Below are 23,839 nucleotides of genomic sequence, written 5' to 3'. Positions count from 1 at the left end.
CTGTCTCCAGAGCTCTAGTAAATTGGGCAACATAGCTGAAATGACCAGACAGAAATGTACTGGATTTCTGTACTTAAACCTTGCAAATTTGTCATCACTGAACATATTCCAGGCAGCTGCATTTTGAGCTTATGCATATATCCCTGTCTTTTAAGCCCTATGAGCTTCAATATGTCTCGAATATTCTCATTACTTGCTTATTTGAATTTAGAGTTTCCCTTCTCAGAGGTAGCTGATGACAGAAACACAAAACATGTAGACTCTTAAGATTCTTGTAAGAATGACTGATTCATATCGGGTTTCAGCAAAAACTTGCGATTATGAATTTTTGATGAAATAAGTACATGTTATGCATAAAAGCCTAAAGAACAACAAGGCTATATTTGGAAACTCAGTCCAACTCCCTAGCTTTTAAAAGCTGAAATTCTAAACAGAAGTTACATCACATGTAAGCCCTCTCAACTGGTTTGGGTTGGTAGGTGCAGCACAGACCTCTGACACGTAATCTAGAAAACTGTTCGAATTGTGAAAAGCTGTCCTTCTTCTGTGAATCAGCCACAAGAGGCAGGCGAGACATGCATGTCATTTGGCCTACAGAATTATTACCTGGCAGGAGCAAAAGACTAGTTCTAGGGGGCAGACAAAGGCAATACCTATCTATCATTTTGCAAACATAAATCTTCCACCGGTGGTATTTCCAGTATATCCATATTACAGCTGCAGATTCCCTGCTGGCCTTCTCAGTCAAATGATTTCTTTCTGAGATCCAGACTGTTCCCACTCCTTTCTATTATCTTTACATTTTAACTCCACTTTTCTCTGTCTTCTCTTCTTTTCCCTAATAATTTCAGTTACTCTCTCTTCTCCTGTGCTTCATCATTGTCCCCATCCTTGTTACACTCAGATCCAGCTCCAAATGCTCCACTTAGGCAGTTTTCCTTTTATTGCTGTGGCATCAGCAGGGGTTCTTTGACACTAAAAGAGAGATAATCTCCTACTACAAGCTCTGTTCTCCAAACCACAATACTTGTCAAAGAGAGGAGGAATTGCACAAAGCCCCACTTGGCCCCTTCAGTCCAGGCAAGGAACAGATCCACTTAAGATGAAGCTTTGGAGAAGATAGTTGCCAAACCTTAGTGGCTAAAAACATGGAGGCACTTTCTTTTTTTTTCCCCCAGCAGGTTATAAATGCATACCAAACGTAGGTAGTTTTTCATAGGACAGCTCATGCCAAACTTTAGGCCACTGCTTCAGAATGTGAAGGTAATGCAGTTTCCTTGGTAATTGTAAACGTTTTTCATAGGGGCAAAAACGTTTTCCTATGAAATCTATTGTGAGGCATGGATCTGCTTGCCTAAGCCTTCCAAAACAAGTAAAGTACTACATGCATTTCAGCCTGAGGTAGATACCTGCCATGGCAAACTTCAAGTTGAGTATTTAAAATTTAGCAAAATTGTATTATATCTGAAGACATTTAATAATGGGAAAAGACAATGTCTTAAATATAGGGATTTCTTATGTGTTTATTTTAGATTTTGACTGTACCAGTATTTCCTCTGAAACTCAGCATTGTGGGGATCAAGTTATTTCCTCTCAAAGGGATGAGATTAATTTTGCAGACAATCTCAAAAACAGAATTTAACTAAAGCTGACTGCTTTGTTCTTCAAGGGCATGGGAGATGCTTCAAAAAGGCTACACTGTGAACTGAACAAAGCTTGTTTTAATAATTTTTGTGTATGCATTTGCAAGGCATCTGAAAAAATACCCATGTGATTTCTTCAGATGCAGTAATACTGGATATGTTTCCCAGGATGAGATTAGGCAGATTGCCTTGGGTTTGCTCCACAGGGGACAGGTCAACTACCTTTATTGCATGCCATCAGCAATGTGCCACTGAGACATTTCCAAAAGATTAAATACTTCTCAGGATTAAGAGGCCTGGTTAAAACAGAAAATTTCCTTTTTTGTTTTTGCTACCTGTAATGCCTATTAGGGGGCTATAAAGGGGATTATGGAATCTTAAATCGTCAACAGTATTGTTTGCTGAGGTCTTTTTGTTGTTTTGGTTTATATTTATGAAAGTATGTGCATTTTCAAATTGCATATGCATGTAAATATCTATTAAAATAAATGCAGAAAAATATGTTGTTTAGCCTCCCTAGACAACTGCTGCATTTCTCAAGTCACTGTGCCAGTTAAGCTTTGCTTCATGGTTGGAAGTGGCAGTTGGTATAATTATTAAAGAGAAGAGATTTTTGAGGATTCAAAGGATTGCTTATCAGTAAGTACTTTACGTGACTTCATAATACTTCCCTGTTCTGTAGTAGAGGGTTTTTTAAAATTTCCTTTACAATCAAGAAAAATGAAATTCAAGAAGTATGTTAGCAATGGTAAAATCTATTTCTTCTTAATTATTTCTCAGTCTCACATAGTGACTCTTTCAGTTTGTATTATCTGACTAATACAAGATTCACATATTTTGGAATTTACTCTTTTTGATCGAAATGTTATCAAGTACAAGATACAGTATCCCAGATAACCAAATAATTATTTAAATTATTAACTAAGCTTCACATGATACTTCCATATGTTTAGTGTTAAACTTTTTTTTTTTTTTTTTTGTGTGGAAGCAGTTGTAACCTTCTGTCCTTGTGTTTTCTCAACACACAAATGAAGGCTGGCACAAAGTACATAATTTCACAATATTACAAGTCAGTTTCAGAGGCTGCAGGACTATAGATGGAGGATCTTATTTTTGTCAAAAGACTCACAGAGCCCCCACTTTATCTTTCCAGCTATTTTACTCCTGAGTCTGACCCTGTCTTTAAACCGGGTGTCATGCAGTGAAGCACAGAAGTTCAGATGGCATAGATCTATTTTGAAAGTTTTACTTCCAATGCATGTCCTCTAGAACTTTAAGAAAATCAGGCTCAGATCAGGGCCCCGTTGTGCTAGGAGCTTTACCACGAAAAAAGAAAAAAAAAGAAAAAGAGAGAATAAAGATGACTCCTACTCCAAAGAACAAATATAAAAAAGAAGACTGGGGGGAAATGTAATAATGATAGTAGATTTTAATAGGCAGTTAGACATTAGTATAAGTATTAGTAGGCATTAATGCTGTACAGAAAGATAAAGTTTGACATTAGAGACAATGTTGTATAAGTTAAGACTTTTAACCCAGGTAAAAAATATCAAAAGAAGTGCCAATGGGAATAGTCAGAGACCAGTATACATCCACTTGCTTACAGATTTGTAGTAACACTACTTCAGGTTAATGCTCAGAGGATAGTATGGGGCCCTGCCCTGAGAAAACATTCCACTGGCACTGATTTCATGTTCATGCTCAACTTCCCAGCTGCAGATACATTAGGATCCTTACTTCTTTGCAGCTTAGTGTTTAGAACTTGGATAAGGTTTTTCTCTAACAGCTGCCTAACTGTTAACATTTTTCTGCTCATTTAGAACTTTTTTTTTTTATGATAGGACTGTTGTCTTTCTGCCAAGCTTATCAATACTGCACTGCATATGTATATCTTCTAAAAAATATTTGTATTGCACTGTGTTTTAAATTATTTCTTCTGTCTCATGTCTCCTGATTTCAATTTTTTTTAAGTCTCAGTCCTTTGAAATATTTTCTGCCTTTGGAACAGGAGCATTGAACTCTTCCTGATGCCTAACTCAAGTGTGGAAATCAACAGGACATATTACATATACTAAGTTTTGGATATTGAAATGTCAAGTGCAATTCTGAAGAAGGTATGAAGGACACACAGTGCCTAAGGAGGTAGACTGAACTGTCGTTTCCCGAGATACCTGCAACCTGAAAGGATGAATGTGATCATGGCATAAAATAAAGCTGAGCAAAGGTGGCAAGATGTTAGCTAGGAAGATGATAGCTGTGCAAACTTTCCATGTTTGGGTACATAAGCACAACAAAATGATAAGCAACTACAGAATATTTTAGTGACAATAGCAATGGAGATTTCCAGTGCATTCAGCATGCTTTGGAATGCAGGGTACATATCCAAGGTCTCTTAAGGGTTAGCATTTACTAATAACCTAACATTGTCTTCTCATTTACTATTGCTCATGTTAAACTGCCCAGTACTGTACACATGCCAGTTTCCATTTTATTGTACAGAATCTATTCTGCTAGAGAATGCTTATTAAGTTCTCTTCAGTTAGCTGTTAGACATATTATATAGCCTTCACCTCTGTTTTTGTGGAGTGTGTGTTTAAAGTGCTTTTCTTAAGGTCCATAGCTGTCCCAGGCCCACACTATTTCGCTACGAATGGTTATGTTTATTGTAAACTGGAAAACTAAAAGTGAAATAGATCTGAGGCATGCTGCAGACTGAAAACTTTAGATCATGTCCTAGCAAGCTGGAGTATGCTTCTGTCTGAATTATACATGGCCAAGCATCAGCTGTCTTGCAGTGGCATAACATGGCAAATAAGTCAGCTATGTGAATCTTCATAGGAGGGTCCCAATTTTGTGAAATACAAAGGTAGGCTGTTTGAGCTCCAGAAGCCTTTCTAAGCCTGTAGGGTATGCTAAAAGTGTCCTGTATTTGACCATGGAAAGCACTGAGACATATCAAGGGACACAGCAGCTTTAGTGAGCTCTGTGGTCCAGCCCCTAATGTACCCCATAAACATAATCATATTCATGAACATATGTCCACTTCTTTTACCCTCTTCCACAAACCAACCCTTCCAGCATCAAAAAGTGTTTTAATTTCAACTCTTTCTTGCAGAGGAAAGAAAGTTCTGAGATGCTCATAACGAATAATATTAATTACTGAGAGGATTATTAATTCCACCTCCTCACCACTGCACCTCTCTTGTTCAGTCTTGACTTGAGCAGAGCACTGCAGTTTCTTTCTAGCTCCTCCAGTGATGGAGAGAAACTGCAGCACTGTGCAGCACCTGAAAATATGAGTGCAAAAAATATGCTTTGCAGCTCTTTGGCTGGCAGCATGCCCCACCATATGACCCAGTCTGCAGAGAATGACCTGAAACGATGAAAATGGGATGCAGCCTCTCCCTCTGCCGTAAACGGCTGTACTGCACCTATCTCTGGCCTCAAAGATAGTGAGGGATTATAATTTTTGTGCTTATAGCAATGTAGCTCACATTGTGCATTAACTTTGCCCATGATAAAAATGCTTCATTGTGGTGATACATCCTCTCTAGCAACCAGCTCACAAAATTGGCAAGGTAAACTCAAGAGAACCAAATGCATTATTCTGAAAGATGGTACAGTTTATTTACGTGCTCTGCAGATCAGAGAGCTGGAGAAGGGAGTTTGCCTCCCAAATCAAATCGCTTGTTTTAATTCCATGTTCCAGTTCACATTCATATACTATTTGCCATTCCATTATTGTCCCCGTAGCTTCTTTTTTTTACTACTTTACATGTTTCTGTTGAACTTTTTTCATGTTATTTTTCTATATGTAATTACCTTTGAATTTTCTAAGCAAAACTTTCCTTGTTTTACTTATTTCCTTCCTGTATTTGTAGCCTCCTATGATTCCTCTGTTTAATTTATTTGCAACACCTCCTATTTTAGAGTCATCTATGAAACTTGCTATCTCCTTTTTATCTTTCAGATAATTAATAATAGTGTTAAATAGGACACGTTTAAGAGACCATGCAGCTTCCTGTCTTGTATTCTCAATGACTATTTGCAGCATGCAACCTGAAGAAATCTGTATCCCTAAAGATCAACCTGAATAAATGGTAGGACAGATTGCCTAGGGAGCGTACTGTGTTCTGAGGAACTGTCACCTCTCTGATCTTTCAACAAAAACTCCTACTTTACTCTCAGAGAGTTCACAAACTCAAGTTCTACTAAATTTAAGTAGAAGATTCAGAGTTTGCAGATGTAACTAGAGACCTTCTATAAATCCACTGCTCTAAAGAAACTGTCCTATTCAACCACATCAATCTATTAACTTTGACTACTTCCATGCATGCTAAAATACTGCTCTGCATGCTACTCTTGTCCAAGTAGAGCCAGCTGAAACAAGATGATATGCTGTTTGTCTTCTTGCAAGGTAGCCAGAAATGTACTGCACCCATACTGGTCATAATATTTTGGCTGTCAATCACCTGCTACAAGTACCTGAACAGTGAAAAACTCAGAGATGACTGGTCTCCAGCATCCATTGCCAACAATCTTTGGCCAAAATGTTCAGGTATAATCAAGACATCAAAGAACTAGGGAAATTTCTGTTACATCTTTCTCCCCTCTACATTAATTTAGGCAAAAATTAAAGCTATTTATTCAGTTATTTGTTTGAATGGTGAAATTTTACTGCTTTGTTAAGACCTCTGCATGGCCAGTAACTCTCAGAGTAGCATTTAAACTTATTAATCAGCTTTTCCTGTCTCTATTTCTACTAAACAATTGAAAAGAAGACTGAAAATATTTTTTTAATATATGTGAAATGCTATATTAATAAGCATGTTTAATGAAGTACATAATACATGCTTATATTTCATTTTGTAAACTTACAATCATGCTGGGAAGTTCAGTTCTGTTTTTAAGTATTTCTCATAATAATGCAGACAAGACTCTGCTATCTCTTATAATTTTTAATATTTTTTCTTGTGATTACCGGGTTGACTGCTTGTTAAGCTTCAGTAAAGTGAAATGGATCCCAGTATAGCAGTCTGGTGAAAATCGATATATAGTTCAAAGATGTATCATATTTTATTACAGCCTGTTTAGGATGTCTCTCATCATTGCACTTATCAGAATTCTCTCACCATTTGCATTTCTGTCTGTGCCAGAAAGTACTAGAGTTCAAGTTTGGACTGGATATAATTGATTTCACTACCTGTTCTATTCAGAATTAGACACAGCTTCAAAAATAACATGAAGCAAGAATAAACAGGAACTGTCATCAAAAGAAGGAATCTCCTGCAGCCGCTATTCCTATCTTTGCTCTGTTCCCTCTCTTACATCACCAGATGTACTTACGTAGCTACATGATGAACTGGATCAGCAAAGTAACCTGCCAAAACTCTAACTCTTTGTTAGAGGGGATATGGGATTAATTTTGATCCACATTGGTTTTCTGATCTAATTTACTAAACGTTCAGAAAAATACTTAGCTGCATCAAGTGACACTGAGAAAAACAAAGCACCAATGTCAGAAGGACTGGACTGCAGCAATGTCAATTTGATGCTTTTAAGCTGTACACTGGAAAAGTGTGGTTAAAATCAAATGGTACTTAAAATACATCACTAGTCCTAGTGAACTGTGATGAAAATACGAACATGAGAAGTTTCCTAGAAATCAATAATCTAGGCAGCATAATAACTAAAACAAGGTAAATTATTAGCTATTGGTTAAAACCTTATTTTTTCCTTAAGTGTTTCATATTGCCTGCTAAGAATTCTTCCCTAGACTGTGAAGAAGCTATTTATTAAAATCTTGCTTATTTTGGCTTACTTACTTCTAATCCTTCTCAGAATTTTGGCCTTACCTCATGACTACTTTATTTTCTCACTAATTTCTTGTGAGAGATTTTATCAGAAATCCTTTTGAAAAATCAAAGTAAATTACTTCCTCAAGATGCCCTTTATACACTGTACTGTTGACTCAAAGAATTTAGCAGGTCAGGAATGTGTGATTTACCCTTGTGGCAGCCAGGCTGGTTTGATCATATCAGCATATATTTATCCAAGCATTTCATTACTTTCTCCTAATTACGCTGCATCAGTTTTTCTAATAGTGAAGTTTGACAGACTGTGATACCTGTAGTTGTTCTTGAATCCTTTTAAAAGATGGGAAGACACTTTTCAAACATAGAAAGTTTTTACTTTAAGTGATATATAGAGTTTCACTTTCACATTTTAGGTTTCTCTTTTGCTCTTTATCTTTTTCTCTTTTCTCTTTTGTCTTTTAGTCATAAGCAAAATGTAGAAAAGAAGAAGTATTTTCAAGGACAATTTATATTTGCTTGAGGCCATAAAATTACTGTGAGATGGGTGACGCATTACTTAAAATATTTCTTAAATTTAATTAATTTCTTAAAATTAATATGTAATTATGTGAAGCTTTAAGAAACTTCAATAACAATAGTTGTCAGAAATAGAATTGTTTTGAGAATCATTTCAGTTATTTTTTTGTTTATAAAATGTCTCAAAAGGAATTAAATTATTGTAAAAATTGCAAAAATAATTTTAAAGGGCTTTTCATTGAAAAATTGATGTGAGGGCGATGACCATTTATCTTGTAGAATAGTGAAGAGAAAGCCTTCACATTTAAAATTAATATTTTATCTGTCTCTTTTTGCCCCTTTCTTAATTCCATTTTTATCCACTTTGTTCTGTTTCTCTTTTGCTTCCCTACTCCTTGGGGTGGGAGGAAAGAAATTTCCTTTGATCTTTATTATACTTTGCAGGTTTTCCTCTTTTAAGTGTAATTTTAGTTGCAGGACAGTGAAATGAGCATGCTTTGGATGTTCTTAAACATATCTAAATGCTGTGTAGCAGTTAATACTCCTCTGGACAAACACTACTTTTGAAATGAAAAAACTCTTACAGACAACTTAGAGATTCCAAAGCTGAATTTTCTAGTATTGATCCTAAACCTAATGTTAACCAAAAGGGATTATATATGAGGATCAAAGGACAATGAAACCCCAGTATTGTTTAATGTTGAAAAAAGGAATGTGTCAAGATTATGCAGTTGAAATGTAGCTTATAACTGCTGAAACATATGTTCCAAATATATAAAGATCCAGCATTTTGCTAGAATGCGCTGAGAATTGAAGCTGTGTTGAGAATCAGAGAAACTTGTCTGTTTTTATTTTAGCAGTTATCTGAACAGTTAAGTGTAAAAACTCAATAACGATACTCTCTGTGATAAAAAAAACAAACACAACTTCAGTTTTCAACTTTAAACTTGAACATACAGTAAGCTTTTCAGCAATTGTACCATGCCATGTAATGATCAGTTTAAATAATTATTCCTTTGAATAGTTCAAACAATTCTACTTCGTGAAGAATCAGTGAGTTTGTGCAAAAGTGGACAACGTGTGAGTACAGTTTAGCAGGGGAATAGTGAGAGTGTGATGATATAAGTCACCTAACTGATTCTTGATGGCTGAATTCCAAGGTATGTTATAAAGTAAATGCAAAGCACCCTGATCTAGGGAGAGATGTCTCTGCCCATGGCTGGGGAGCTGGACTAGATGATCTTTAAAGGTTCCTTTCAATCCAAAGCATGCTATGACTCTCTGAAAAAATAAACGTAATAAAGCAACATTTCTTATATGCCGTCATTGTTTCCATGCCGTCTGAGCATGAAAAATACTATATGTGAAAACCCCCCCCAGCATTTACCAAGAATGCTGTGAAAAGCATCTCATGAAGGGCTACAATGTTATTCTTTATTGTGCAAAATTACTTTTTTTTTTTGAAACATGGCTCTAGCTCATATGACTGGGTGGCTCTACAGTGTTTTTCCCAGTACCAGATTCCACAGTAGTCTTCAAAGGTGCGGTATCACAGTTCTGAAGATAGTACAGAGAAAACAGTAAAAAAAAAGTGTCTGCTTATACAATATGCTTCTGAAGAGAACTGTGGTAGATAACAGTATTCAGTGCATTTCTGTCTTCAAAATGCTTTCCCATTAGTGATAATGAGCCACCAAAGAAGGCTAATGGTATCTTCAGCTGCATTAGGCAAAGCACTGCCAGCAGGCTGAGGGAACTGGTGAGGTCACACCTGTGACCGGTTCTGGGCTCCTCAGTACCAGAGAGACATACTAGGAAAAGTACAAAGAAGGGCCATGAAGATGATGAAGGGACTGGAGCATCTCTCCAATGAGGAATGGCTGAGAGAACTGTTCAGCCTGCAGAAGAGAAGGCTCAGGGAGATCTTACCAACGTATACAAATAATTGAAGGGAGAGTGCAAATGGGATGGAGCCAGGCTCTTCCCAGTGGTGCCCAGTGACAGGATCAGAGCCAATGGGCACAAACTGAAATATTGGAGATTCTCTCTGAAAATCAGGAAACACTTTTTCACCGTGGTAGTGACTGAGAACTGCCCAGGGATGCTGTGGAGTCTCTATCCTTGGAGATATTTAAAAGCCACCCGAACATTGTCCTGGGCAAACAGCTGTGGGTGGCCCTACTTGAGCAGGAAGGTGGGACAAGACCACCCTGGGAGGTTATTGCAATCTCCACCATATTGTGATTCTGTGATAATCCTATCTTGATGGAGTAATTTTGCCGCTAGGAAAGTCAAAACAAATACCATAGTACAAAAGCACACAGATTTTGTCCAGATTTCCCAACATCTCAGATGTGTCCTGAAATATAAAAGCCTTTCAAAGCATTTGTAGTTATAAAGATCTGATGCTGAAGAAGTGCAGCAAGAATATGTTGAAATAAAATATTAATAAATGGGAGATTGAAAACTACTATTTCTACTGCATAGAAATATAAAAGGTAAGACCCTATGAATGCAGCACACACATGAAACTGAATATTCTCTGCTTATAAGGGCCACTATACTACACTGATAATTACATTTTTCATTTGAAGATTATGTTAGAACTGTGTTCAATTGGGAACCAAGAGTACAGTCCCTTCTGGTACTGCTGCACCTCCTATTCCCTTTAAAATCATTTATGGGAAAAGGACAATTTTCTAAACAAATTTTAGATAATATATCCCTAATTTTTTGCACACACATGATCGCTTTCAAGAAATATGGTCAAAGTCTGATATATGACTCTTTCAATAAGAAATTAGAGTGCAATTATTCTTGCCAGAATTATTTTTAAAAACTGAGAGAGTAAATAATCAGGAGATAATGTTCTAAAGAGTGTAACACCACAGGAAAATCATTCAAAAGACAAAAGTAATTTGGTGACAATTTTCTAATTGTTAGAAGGCTTTTGGAAATGCTGGAAGATACCAACTTTTTCACAGGAGATAATTTAAGTAGTAAATAACAATGTTTTTATTTTATCCCATTTTGCTTTTAACATCTGGAAATTGTTTATTTATACTGAGAAATAAGGAAGGAACAAAAAAAATTCATCTTTACATAAGATACACCACTACCATCAATTTAGTTTATTACAACTCAATCACTGTTACAGTTTTCCTCTATCATAAACTCAGTATCACAAGATAAACTCCGTCCCAATGTATGAGTAGATAAAGCCTAAAAGGCAATCACTTCCATCCCTTTGGATGATTTTTTGGGTCAAATGCCTTCAGGACAACTGATTTCAACTATGTGAAAATATACTGAATGCATTTCAACTTAGTCAAATATGCTATTTCATATCTCAAAAGAGAACTTCTGGTTTTACACATTTTGGAAAAGATTCATAACAAATTTCAGTTGAAGAAATGCCTTAGGCCAATGTGGTTTTCCTCAAAGCACACTGCACTAACAGACAATGCACAAGTCTGAAGTTTCTCTTAAAGCAAAGATTATGACCCATTGCCTTATAAATAGTATTAATTTCAATCTCACCTCCCTCTGCACATAAATACAAAACCACCCTGTCAACAGAATCAGTAAAGCTTTCAGATCATGCAGAATACTTAGATGCTGTACAGCCCTTCCCAGTCACTTTTTTAAGCAGATGTAGGTCTGTAGAGAAAAACCCACATGAATTCAGACCCCTTTCTGGGGGATGGAGTCAGGGGCAGAGAAGTTTCTATCCCTTTCACAACACATTATAATTTGACTCAAAACTAGCCCCAACAACACAGGTGAAAAAAAAAACTTTCAAAACATGCCCAAGAGGCTCTACAGGCAGTGTGCATGAGGATGCATTTCAATGCTAGTAACATGTAGATTATATAAACATAGCCTTACTTTGTCTGACCTGGAGGATCATGATGAGAAAATAAAGACAAGAAACAGAAGAAAGCTGAGAGGCTTCAAGTATGTCAAAAGCATTACTCTTAAAGGGCTTTCCTGTAATAAATAGTATAATGGGAAACAAACAGCCTAGCATAAGATAGAGAAAATCTAGGAATTCCTGGGATAATGCTTCCAGTAGGGAACAGAAAAAGAAACATATTCTCATGTCCAAAGATGCTGCAGAACACTAATATTTCAAGAGCTGTGAAAGGGACAGAGCACAACAGAGTATAAAAAGTGTCCCAAGTGGCAAGTCCCATTTTCCTGAAAAAAATTTTGCCATTTCAAGATTATTCAAAATATTTCTTTTTCAAATAAAAGAAAGTATGTAATAACAAATAATAACAAATACTGAGTTATAGTGCTGTCTTTTAAAACAGGCTGCAATATGCTGAGACATCTTCATGAGGTATGGAAATTTCTTTCTTCAAAATCAATTAGAAATAAATTGCATAAAAAGGCAGCCAATTATACATGGTTACAAATTCCCAACATTTAATAGTAAATTTTGATGGCAGTCAGAGGGCTGAAGTGATGATCTACTCAGGCATTATTTTTTCCAGCTCCAATGTTGTATATGTCTTCAAATTCCAGCGTGTGCTACTCATTGTTAAGTTTGTAACTACCATTGAAACACCAGCTCTGTATAATCAAAAAAATTTGCTGTGAGACTGTCATTCTCACTTGACTCTTACACTTCATCATTTCCACATACCACTGGATATAGTAAGACTATATAAGTTATCATTATTATCTGCAGTTCTATAAATTAGTTTCCTATTCACAAGATAGAACTTGTATTGAATCCAGTTGAGACTTAGAAAGGCAGATCTCAGGTGTAATATCTGAGCACACAATGAAGCAGAAGGGAATAGCTCCCATTTTTTTCTAAAGGTCTGAGATTAGAAGTACACCCAAGACCTTCATTAAGACTATGATGACCCATTTGAAGGCTTACAAACACACCAACATTCCAATCTATGCATCCTGCCTTGTCTGAGAAGGGCAGCAGAAACGTCAGTGCAATGTGAAAATGAGTTTCTATATCTGACTCTCTGTGATATACTGGATGCAAAAAAAAAAAAAAAAACTTAAAAAGTCTTTCTCAAAAAAGAGCACAGACAGGATGACAGGATGCAGCCCTTTGAACTGCAACACTCTGGACTTGATCCATGTGAGAATGATCAAAGCAATCAATTCTTACTGATCAAATGAGTTACAGTAATATATAACTTCTTAACTGGACATGTGGACAGAGTAGCAGTTCTGACTAATCCAGTACATATAAAATGACTAAACTGGGCCAAGAGTGGTCTTCCTTTTTACAGATGGGTCAAGAAAGTTAATTCAGAATGAGTAGTACTGCACCCCTTAATAGATCTGGAATTTCTGTAGAGCAACAAGAAGAGATTCAAATTCTAGTATTGAAAATATATGGAGTTCCTCTTAGGAGGAATTATTCATCATATATGTAATGTCTGGAGTTCTCAACAACATTATTTGGTTTTAGAAATTGTTTTTATTAATTGCAAAGGAATTTTGAAATTGCATATTATAATTATAAAAATACCCTTCCAAAATGCAAGAATTACTCTAGTTATGATTTATCAGCAAAAATAAGTATAATTTGCAGCTTTTTCTTTGTATTTCCTCCTTCTCTCTCTATGTGATTCACAAGGTGTTTTAAAACCACAGCTCTACCACATGCCTCAGAATTAGTTCCAGATCTTTTTGCAATATTATTTCTATTATTTGATCATTTAAAATAATAGTTCAGAAGGACACTATTTGTAAGAAAAAATATTATTTTAACTGTAAGAAAAAGGGTTTCACATTACCAAAATAAACAGACAAAAAGATCAGCTCTCATTGATACTAATGTTAGCACAGGTTAACTCCTTGCTTTAGGCTAGGACATAATATCCCAGAGTTTTTACTTATTTGAAATAAGAGAACAATATTAAAATAACTGAATATGAAATTATTGAGTAAGTACTATAACTGACAATAGCAGAAGCATCATGAAAAACAGATACTTAAGACAAACATTTTATTTATACATAGTAAACAAAATATGCATCTTCACCTTTTTGGGTAGAACATTCTGGAACAATGATTAAAAAAAACACCACAGAAGAAAATAAAGTTCCTGAGGCTGAACTCTCTGGAAATTACTATGGATTTTTTGGTTGGTTGGTTTTTTACTCCTCTTTCTCTCAGATACAGTATTAGGGTAGCTGCAGGAGTTCTACCTGGAGACAAGAGGATTCTGGGGACAAAGGACCCAGATGGCTGTGTCTGGGGACACAGTCATCTTCCATATTTCCATACACGGGTATAAGACAAATATAAGAGGGAAATAAATAATTTATATGTAGGTACACATGTTAATTTAAAAAGAAAAACACAGGTTTATTTCATGTTTACCACACATGCTTTTTCCCTGTGCCCACTGAAAACAAGATAATTTGAAACTCATTATACTATACATGGTTAATATGTTTCTTCATAACTGAAATTTACTTCTGTGGCCAAGAATCACAGTGGCACACAGGAAATCATTAGGAAGTATTTTACTGCTGTCCAAAATGTTTGCATGAACTAATTTTATAACATACCTGCAAAGATAGAAAAAGCCAAAGAATTATTGCTGTTAGCTATTTTTAATACAATGCAGTCAGCAGATAATTGTGTTTGCCTTAATGTTAACTAATGCCCCTCCTACTGTGTTTTAAAAGGAAGTGGATCAGCAGGAAACATTTAATTTACAGCAGCTTCTTGCTGTTTATGTGAAAATCAGCTACCAGAATACCAAATGGTTGTTTTATGTATGATTTATTTCTTCCTCATTGATAAAAATTCCTCTTTTAGAAGAAAACCTACATACCACAAAACAGGGAGAAATATTTTAAAAATACATGAAATGTCAAAAGTTCAGGGTTTTTTTACATATACTGCAGCCTATACTCAGACTATTTCAGAGTATTAAGAATATTTCTGAAAATGTGTCCCTCAAAGTTGTAGCTAAGGAAACGCAGTTGGACACAATAATTATAAATCCTGAAAGTTAATACTATTAAACACTTTCAATGTCATTACTAAGAGTCCTCAGCAAGAAATCTGAAAAGAAAAAGAGGAAGATTTTTTGAATTCTGTTTTAATTATTTTAGGATGTTTTGTCTTGCTTTCTTTTGGGGGACTTGACCTCATTTTTTTTTTTTGTCTGATTGACAGCAGTACCTATCTTCATAAATACTACCTATAAGTGTGCTTAAACAAAATTCTACACTGTATTTTCAAGGGCTTTTCAAACCAGACTACAACCAGCCTACTGTGAATGCCAGACAATAAAATAGGGAAATAAAATGTATAGTTGCCATTTAGCCTCTAGTATATTGATAGTATTACTCTGCAGGGTTATTTCACTCAGTCTTATTTTCTTACGCTTTTAGGTACAGCCACTCACTGCAATCACTTCAGAAGTTTATCTATAAAGGATTTAGACCTCAAAAACACATACCCTAAAACTGGTTCTGAAGTCTAGTGGTTTTAAGTAATGTTTAGTGCATTTGAGAATGGAGTTTGGTCAAACACCTGCTTTAATGTCCTCTTTCTGCCTGTCAGCTATTTCCCTGGAAAGCACAGACCCATTTAGCAAAAACAAAACTGACCAAAGAAAATTATATGAGAGATTGAAAAGATTTACACAGAAACAGCTGGAATTCCACTTTGAATCAGCATGACAAATCAACTTGTGAATACTTCCTCTTGTAAAACTGGGAGCAAGAAAACCTCATAATGCTACTGAAATTACTTCTATGATTATTTCAAAAATGCTTTTATAATTAATAGTATAGATGAGGTTTGGGTTTCCTAAGTTTCACCTATTCCCAACATATAGAACTATGTATTAGACAAGATAAGAGCAAAGCAAGTCCAGCTTCTCTTCCTTCAGCCCTGCTCCTTGTTTTCCATTTCCATCCTTTCCAAAGGTTTATGACTTATATGAAGATGAGTTTGGCTGAGAACTATAGCATGGCTGTTTTAGCATCAATTTTTCAACACATTTAGATATAAAACTCTTAAATTTCATACTTCTTACTAAGTGGAGTCTTTTCACTCCACACAGTTCGTAAACAAATCAATTGATCATCTAAGATGCTGGACAAAACAATGTGTGGCATTGGAATACCACAGAAACTAGTAGAACCTTTTTACTCTCAAAGATCCAAATCAGACAATTTATTCATATATTGGTTCAACTTGTTTTAAAGTGAAGCTAGTCCAACAGAACTATCTCAGCTAAACAATGTGAGGCAAAGTAATGTTGAAACCTTTCACTACACAATACTTAATAAAACAATAAGGTACGCCAGCAGTCTAGCAAGCCATCATGTGTTCAGTGGCAAAATGAAAAATGCCACTTATACTGAAAGTCTAAGGATATGATTGCTGAAAATTAGGGCATTACTTACTTTTATAATGTAATTATAATTATCTATAAATTAATAGAAGTAAAATGCATTATAGCAATAACAGATGTTTTGAATTTTTTTGTTATACTATTTATATATACTTATACTAATAATACTACCATTACAGTTGTGATCATCTGAGCATGTTAAAAAAAATAACAGAACCAAACAAACCAAATTTTCTGGGAGAAAAAAAGCACTACCATAACAGCCTTTTCTTGGCCCTGAAGAATGCAACTGACTTAAGCTGCTAAAATGTTGCTATATCAGAAACAAACTTTTTTCTCCTCCTACAGAAATTATTAAATATTTCACATATATTGTATGCTTGCTGTACATAAATAATTTCTGATAAGACAGCTCTCCTAAATGAAGAATTCCAAGTATCTTATCTAGCCACAACAACTGTTTCAATTGAGCACCTTAGCACATCTTTCCTTCGAAAAGATTGTATTGTTTTCTGAAATGTCATTAAGTATCCATAGGACTCACCATTTCAAAAAGAGGCAATATGATCTCCAGCCAGGTCATTTCATAAAGGTGGCTGGAAACTGACCACGAGAAAAGACTCTTTTCACTGCTTGGGAACGGCCCTCAGATCAGCTCAGTTGGTTAAAGCCTGGTGCTAATAATGCCAAGGTGGTGGGTTCAATCGCTGGATGGGCTGTTCCCTGGAGAGTTGAACTTTAAGATCCTGGTGGGTCCCTTCCAACTCAGAATATTCTGTGTTTCTCGTAATAATTATAGTACTTAGCTTATTCTGCTTATACTTATTAACAGGGAAATAATTCCACAGTTCCACGCTGTGAAAAACAGCTTTTTGTATTTTAGGGAACTCCATTGCTTAAATACCTCACAAACTACTCTAAGTTATGTAGACCTTTAAGTAATTAATTTCTCTGATAAATGAGGCACTGAAGGTATAAATGGTCTATGCTGTAACCCAGCAAGGACTGAATCTGCTGTTCTTTTCATTGACATAGTTTGGATCAGAAATTAAAGACTGATAAAAATCACAATGGAAATCTAACTAATTCCAAATAACAATAAGTTATTTAACAAGGAACAGATCCAATTTTGGAGAAAGGAATTCTTACTTAGGACCATTTCTAACTTCTGATTAAAATATTGTTATATTTACTCCTTGGGTATCCTTGAATTTTTTAACTTTTCCTCATCTGTGTCGTCTTCAAAATTCTTTGTTATAGGGATCTTGCAACCACAAGGAGCTTCTTGCTGTCAACAGTGTTGTGAATTTACTACTTAGAAATAGTGATTATATCCTAGAACAGGGTTTCTATTTCTCTTACTCATTCCTCACTGAAATACACTAAAAGAATCACATGAATCACAGATACATAATAAGTACCTGAAGAATGCAGTAGTAGCTTAGTAAATTATTCTGCAGGGTAGTCAGAGTGCTACCAAGTAATGAAGAGTTATTAGTTTATACAGTTCATTAGATTACATTAAAATATTTTTTAAAGGCTCCTCCAAAAGTTTCTCTTTTGCCCAAGTCCCTATCTGTTTTTTTGAGTTTGATCTTCCTAAAAGAGTAAAAATAAGTTCTGGTATTTGAGCGACAATGAGCTGTAACATTTCATTTATGTTAATCATATGTTAATACATTTGGTTACAAAATTAGTTTCAATATACATTTATTTATTTACATAGAATTTTTCCCAATGATGAGATGCTACACCAAGCATGTATGTTTAAAAAGTCAAGATTTGAGAATGTTGCTAGTACAGTTAAGACCCTAGACTTGATACACTGGCTGGAACATAGTGGGGATTTTTGTCTATAAATACCAAAATGGGAAGGTAAAAAACCCCATTTCAATAAGACTGTTGACTGAAAGATCACCCTTTTTTTTCAAAGAAAAATATAATAAAACGCTTTTCATCACCATTTTTTCTTGTTAGAATTTCCTATTAAAATTTCAATATATTATATGGAAAGCAAACTCTGGTCATTTGGTTAAGGCAGTGTGATGATGTGGGTCTCACCTCTGACTCTGTCACTGACCTGTTCTGAAATATTGGGTAACATGTTTAATTTCTTTGAGTCTCTGTCTTTCTTCTGATTACCAGTCAACTTGATTTATACACATTTTGAAATATTTGAGTTATGTATAAGGGGTTACCCCTCAGTGTATTTCTACAGTGTCCCATGTAGCAGGCTTGTTGATGTACTTAGTACATTTAATAAAAATTTACTATTATCTATTAAGATTCTCTAAATTAGTACACACTAAGGAAAACTAGGTAAATTTATTGCAATATTTCCAATATATGGTAGATAAGTAATCATTAAAAAATACTAATGGATCACAATCACTTCAGAAACACAAATCAAAAAACAAAACCAAACAAACAAAAAAACACACACACAAAAAATATGTTTACACTCAAAATCTAAAGCTTAAGTCAGATTAAGGAGTCTCTGCCCACATCAAATTTTGAACCACTCTGCACAGCTAAGATTTGGCTTTGTAACTGTTCCTAGGACCCTAACATAAGCCCTGCAAACAAAGAAAAATCTGTGGTCTCTCACTTTACCTGTTCCTACATAAATACATGCTCAGAAAGCCCTCTTTTAATGAAACTTGAAATTTAATTGTGTCTTATCCCTTTGTTTTATACATAAGACAGCAACGTTTCTTTTCCTTTCTCAAGCTCTTCTCTCTCATTCCCTGAATCTCATGAATTTCAGATCCTATTCACTTTGTCAGAAATGTCTTTGGGCACCTCCAGACACTCACAACAGAAATTCAGTAGTCACCCATACTTGTTTTTCAAATGCCTAGAAGGACAAGAAGCCCTGCAGTTTATACGTAGAAAATCTATCAAATCAAAATGCATTACTGTTCTCCAGGTCTGTTTATTGCCAGCCTTATTATTAAGTCTTCAGTCACACCAATGTTACTGGTTATAATAATCATTATTACTTTCCCACCTTATATTACTAACAATTATATAGTTAGAAGGGTCTGCTTTATACGTCATTATAATTTATCTGATTCTCTGCACTTTCAGTCTTACAGCGTTGTTCTATTAAGTTCTATTGTGAACGCAGCCAATCTGCAAACCTTTTACTTATCAGTAAAGCTGCACTGAACAACTTCAGCTCTTGTGCTCGCATGTAGTTTAAGAAATAGCAATTTAAATGTTTTCAACTTGTCCGTTTAACTAATTTTAAGGTGATACTAATTTTATGCCTTTTTAATGCTCTTTCTTCACAATAGATTTGAACTTTTTGCAAGTTCAAGTGAACAAGGAGTCACATGTAAAGTCCTGCACTTGTTTAATAAGTAAATTTCATAAAATGATGCTGTGTGACGAATAAGCATGTTTAATTAAGAGCAGCAGATACTGCTACGGTAAATTTCATGTTTGGATTGAGGTTTGTTCTAATAAATTGTGCATTTTTTTTTAGCAAGAAGTTATTTGAGAAATATAATACCAATACGCCAATTATTTTTAAAACATCTTTACTGAGAATAAATTAATCTGCTTTAGTCCTGGTTGCTGTAGATTTTCCCATAAACTATTTTCTATAGGGCAAAATGGTGCACTGAAAATCTGCTGAAGCAATATGCTACTACTTAGCAAGTTCAATATTTAAAAATGGAATAGACAGTATTCCTGTAGCCTCTACAGGAATTGTAAATCATTGTAAAAACCACCAATTTGGCATGATTTAACATGACAAATAAGAACTGCTGTGAATGGAACAGCAACGGTACTATAATTTTTAAATAAATTTACATTATACAGAAAAGCTCATATCTTCAGCATTAAAATAATTTTCTTTTTTATAGTTATTTCCACTTCAACTCAAAACATGAAGCTTTCTAAATCTCTTGTTTAAAGACTAAAATAATTCTGTATTCATCCTGGACATCTGCTCTAACAGACAAATCCAGATAAACTTTGTACTTTTGCTTCAAATTTTGCCCTTACCGAAAAAAATTATGTAATGGTATACTATTATGTTTAGCCTCATTATGTTTCTAAAATAAGTGTTTCCTAAACCTCATTTCAGTTCAAATAAACGATTACAAGTATTCCGGACCAAAATACTCCAGATAAACAAATTACAAAATTCCAAGAAAAGATTAAGCACCATAGTGCCCACTCAGACTTCCACTACTTAAAAGGAAAAGGTAGGCTTTTCTCGTAAGATTCTATAATGTATTTTTATGTTCTTGAATCAGATGCCAATTAAAAAGTTATTATAATTATTATTGAATACCTAGGGATAGTGTATTCTCTTTATCCAATTCTGTAAAACCCAGTTGATTTCCTGTCCTTAGATCCTCAAGATATGTGACATTGCATCGGTTTCAGTCTTCTTCTAGAGGCATTACCAATATATTTTTCTCAAAAGAGCACACTAATTAAACAATTTTGATTTAAAAGTGTACTAGATGACAATCTATTAATCCATCTGTCAAAGTCTGCTCATCCATTTTTACTTTGATCGTCCAGGTTAAGATTTCTCCTAAAGGTCAGAGTTAATTCAATCTTCTGACTTTTACTTTCTGCACAATGTCAAGGAATGTTACTACAATAATCAGTAGTTCTGTGCTTTTTGAGTTTAAATGTTTCTAAACTAAAAAAATAAAAAAACAACCCTCTATGCTTCTCCGTTCATGCTTCTTTTTATCTTAAGTGATGGTAACTTATAAATTGTTCAAATAACACACAAACACACAAGCAAGTGAAATAATATGGGAAAAAAAGAAGCAAGTGATAAAAGGAAATATTTTAAGATGCAATATTTTTGAGCTGACTCAGTTTTATCTCCTATTCCCTCTATTAGTTTAATAAAAACCTCTTCCTTAATTATTTACTAATTAATGAAGTCTGGAGAGATACACAAGGCTAAATAACTTTCCTTTCTTTCACATTGAATGGTAAGTATAAAGCACAGAACTTATACATTTTTTTATTAAAAGAATCCAGAGATCCTCATGCCAGTGTCACTTCAAGCACTGGACCATCTACTCCTACTCCTATGTCTGCCCATTTTTCTTGGTGAATTATTGTCTGTTTCCCTAAGACTTCACTCCAAAAAAACCCCAATACTTCCCTGTCTACAACTGATTTCCCACACAAAACAGAAGTGCAACATTTTGCCTTTTTAAGTGGCTACCAATATTCTACATACGGGGTTTTTTTATTCATAGTTTTCACAGCACAAAGAAAACAATGCTCTTTTGAAAACAGACTGACTAGGAATTAATTTAAGCTCAAACAATCTTGACTAAATAACGAGCTTTGTTGCATTATAAAAATAAGATAGAGTTTCCAACATCTTATAACTATAAAACGCCATCATTTGCAGATTAATAAGGCAGGAGAGCAAGCAGATATCATTCTGTAAGGCCTTTTCCTCCTAACTATATAAAATGAAGATAAGTGCATCATACGTGGCAAACTGAGAATAGAGGTTAATATTATTTCCGTTCTTTTGTATTTTGGAGGAACTTGTTTCATGTTTCAGAATTTTAGCAGAGAAGTAGAAAAAGAGCAAGGCAAAAAGGGACTCTAACTAAATTATCATGACCACACTTCCTTTGTGGGCCAAAGAATCTCCTGCTATTAGGTCAGAAGTAAATGTCTTTGTAAAGATTCCAAGTAATGACAATCTAAATCATGTGTTATAAAGGTTAGTTACCCTCATTGTTAAAAGATATGCACCTTATTTATTAGTCTGGATTTGTCTACATTCAGTTTCAAGCCTCTGAACCCTATGTTCTTTAGTGTTTAAGGCCATTAAATACTAGAAATCTCATTTTCATGCACCTATTTGTGGATTCTGATCAAATTACATCTGAATCCTCACTCAAACATATTGAACAGATTGAGCTTACAAGAAGCCCACAAACATTCCTATAGCTATTTCTGAACACTTTTTTCAATAATTTTTCCTTTTTGAAATATAACAACCATAACTGAAAATAATATTACAGGAACAGCCTTACACCATTAGCTAACGTTGTCCTACTTCTCTATTGTTCTACCCTTTTTATGCCAGCAAACAGTACAGGAAAAAAAAAGTGATCTACACACCTGAACACATTACTCTGATCTCAAAGTACAAAAAAAATCTAAAACAAGTTCTGAAAAAAATAAACCATTAAATACATGAGGGTAAATAGAGAATGAGATAAAGTGACATGACTATCAGCGTAATCCTGCTAGAGTGACTGGATGAGTTTAATAAAAGAGCAAATTTTACGGACAAATAAAAAGCAGAATATACTACAAAGAAGTTTTACATAAAATAGGGATTAAAGCTACAATTGTACAAAGCAAGGAACTGGCTGAGGAGAAGATGTCAACTCTTGTCTGCTAGACCTCTGCCCTAGAGTGAAGTTAGTAGTGGAGTTCCTCAAAATTCATCTTTGAGAACAATCTTATTATATATTTTTAAAACTGCGTGGCATAAAAAGTAGGAGAGATATCAATGCCTCCTAACCATGTGTCAATACAAAGAACTGAACTATGATAAAGGAAGAACTGGGTGACTTGAGGACTGGAGTAATAGAAGTGTCATGACATTTAATAATACAAAGTATGAGGTTGGGACACAGGCTCAGTGCTCAAGGCTTCTTAGCAGTGTATACCAAATTGGATTTTGATGCCCTCAAGGAGAGGATAAAATTACTTATTTTCTCAGCATGAACAGGCTTCAGAACTATATTTCGCAGCGATGACAGAGGAACCAGGACAGGAACATCTTCCCTGAGAAGTTAGTGTGTTGCTAAGCTAAGCAACATCCCTACCACCAACAACAGACAACCATGGTCCCACTGCCTTGTGCACAACCCCCTCTCTGACTCCAGGCTGAGTCCATTGTACCCTGTCTGAGGAGGACAAGAGAAAGCTACCAGCAGAGGCAGAGAGATGAAACATATACATCCCAGGTGAAAACAACTTCCAGTTCCAGCATCAGATAGCCAGGATCCCACAGTTTGCTTTGTGCTCATCTCTGTCAATGGTCAAATCCTCCTAGAACACTACATTGTCTCTAATCTGGGGAAATGAAGAGGAGGGTACAAAAGTCTCAACTGATTAAAACTTCCCAGCCCCAGTAACATGTGGCTATGAGACCTAAAATATCCAGCCCTGTTAGAAGCAGGGGCTAGCCTTAAGCTCTTAAACCCATCTTCTACTCCCCCATACTGAAATGAGTTCTTTTCTATTTTGTTATCCCCTCTAGCAGCCAGGTTGACAGTGTTGGGGAAGAGGTGTGAGCAGAAGGGGCTGAGTACACAGTCAGCTTAGCAGCAGCCATGTGAAATTAGTGTTGGTGTGATCTTGGCACTGTGAACTGCTAAGAGAGAATGAAATATGGTAGCAATTGTGTACTATGATGATTCTCCAGACATATCAGTCTGTCATCATACACAACTATTTATGCCTAAATCTAGTTCTGTGAC

The sequence above is a fragment of the Corapipo altera genome, unplaced genomic scaffold (genome assembly GCF_003945725.1).
Source record: "Corapipo altera isolate COAL_440 unplaced genomic scaffold, ASM394572v1 44, whole genome shotgun sequence".
In the NCBI taxonomy this organism is placed as follows: domain Eukaryota; kingdom Metazoa; phylum Chordata; class Aves; order Passeriformes; family Pipridae; genus Corapipo; species Corapipo altera.
Note: the sequence above shows the minus strand (reverse complement) of the source record.